The sequence below is a fragment of the Heteronotia binoei genome, chromosome 10 (assembly GCF_032191835.1).
Source record: "Heteronotia binoei isolate CCM8104 ecotype False Entrance Well chromosome 10, APGP_CSIRO_Hbin_v1, whole genome shotgun sequence".
Taxonomy (NCBI): domain Eukaryota; kingdom Metazoa; phylum Chordata; class Lepidosauria; order Squamata; family Gekkonidae; genus Heteronotia; species Heteronotia binoei.
The window spans coordinates 99,692,151-99,694,067 of NC_083232.1; positions in this window are offsets into that span (position 1 = coordinate 99,692,151).

Consider the following 1,917-nt stretch of genomic DNA (forward strand, 5'->3'; position numbering starts at 1 on the left):
GATCCCCCACCCTCAGCGGGGGTTTGGCAGCCCTAATGGCCAGCAACAGCTGATGCCACTTCTGAACTACTCCGACTGTAAATTTCCCCCCTAATATTCAGCTAGTATCTTTCTGCTTATAATATAAACCCATTATTGTGAGCCCTCTCCTCTGCTGCCGACAAGAACCACTCCCTGCCCACCAAAGAGCCAGTTTGGTGTAGTGGTTAAGTGTGCGGACTCTTATCTGGGAGAACCGGGTTTGATTCCCCACTCCTCCACTTGCACCTGCTAGCATGGTCTTGGGTCAGCCATAGCTCTCACAAGGTTGTCCTTGAAAGGGCAGCTGTTGTGAGAGCCCTCTCCAGCCCCACCCACCTCACAGGGTGTTTGTTGTAGGGGAGGAAGGGAAAGGAGATTGTGAGCCGCTCTGAGACTCTTCGGAGTGGAGGGCGGGATATAAATCCAATTACTTCATCTTCATCTCTTCTAAGCGACAGCCCTTCAAAGACCTGAAGAGAGCCATCCTGTCTCCCCACCACCTCCTCTTCTCCAGACTGAACATTCCTCAGTCCCTCAGCTTTCCTCCTAGGGCTTGGTCTCCAGGCCCCCGATCCTCCCAGCAGCTCTCCTCTGCACCCGCTCCATTCTGTCTGCATCCTTCTTGAAGTGAGCCCTCCAGAACTGCACACAATACTGAGAGATGTGGCCTGGGAATTCTGCGCTAGGAATGCGCCACCTAGCTCAGGGGTCCCCAACCGTTTGCAGCCAGTGGGTACCACTGGAATTCTGACACAGCATGGAAGGCACACCCACAAAATGGCTGCCTCTTTCACAAAACGCCTGCTGCAAGAGGTGGAGCAGCCACAAAATCACACAGTGAAGATCCTTCTGCGGTGGTGGCAGCTGCTGCCTAAGCAACTTCTTTAAAAAATCTCCACAGCCAATCAGAAGCCCCACTGGGCAATGGCCCCACCTGGTTCCAGCCACCTTTTAAAAGCACTTGGCAGGTGCCAGGAAAAGTGTCAGTGAGCCCCATGGCACCCAGGGATACCACACTGGGGACCCCAAGCCCAGGGCAGATCAGCCCCACAGTGTGTGGAAAGAGTTAGCACAGGAGCTAATGGAACATGACTGAAAGTTTCCACTTAGGCCATGCAGGTTGGTTAAGAGCTATTCTAGTTTCTAGCCAGGGCTGGCCGTGTAGTCCAAGCTGTGCATCTCTTATTGTGTGGCTCAATTCTATGGTAACATGATGTCCTTGGATAACTTTAGTTCACCTTTTCTCTGGTCCTCAGTTGTTAACTTTGCTACTCTTTGCAGGGGGGGTGTCACTTTGTAGTTTTTCTCCCCTCTTCTTCTGCATTCTGTATTCTTTTTTCTTTCTTTCATTTCCGTTGTCTTAATTCCAAGAGCAGGAAGTAGGAGATTAGAGGATTAATTATTGCATATTGAACAGTGCCAATAGCATTTCAGCTTCCTGGGGAGAGGCTTAGATTTATTTTCTGGTAGAATGAGTTTACAGCTCTCCTGGCCTTTTGAGATGTAAGTACTGCCTTGCGCTACATCTGGGCATTCCAGTTAACAAGCATTTAATCATTTCCAAGGGACATGTTTCAATCCATAGGATTTCCTGACCTTCCATTTGAAACAGCATCCTGCAGCTGAAAAAAAGGGCTCCGTAAAACGTGCAAGGCTCGAACCTGGTATGGATGCGCAGCTTCGGTTTGCTGAAAATGTTTTTCTGGTGTTTCTATAGACATAGGTACACATACACATGTACCCTGATTGGGATACTCCAGGCTAGCCTGATCTTATTGGATCTCTGAAGAGAAGCAAAGGGTTGCCAAGTTCCCCGCAGCACGTGCATAGCATACACGGGGTGATGATATCACTCACAAGCAATGTCATCACTGGGGCAACATTGTGCGTCAGCCG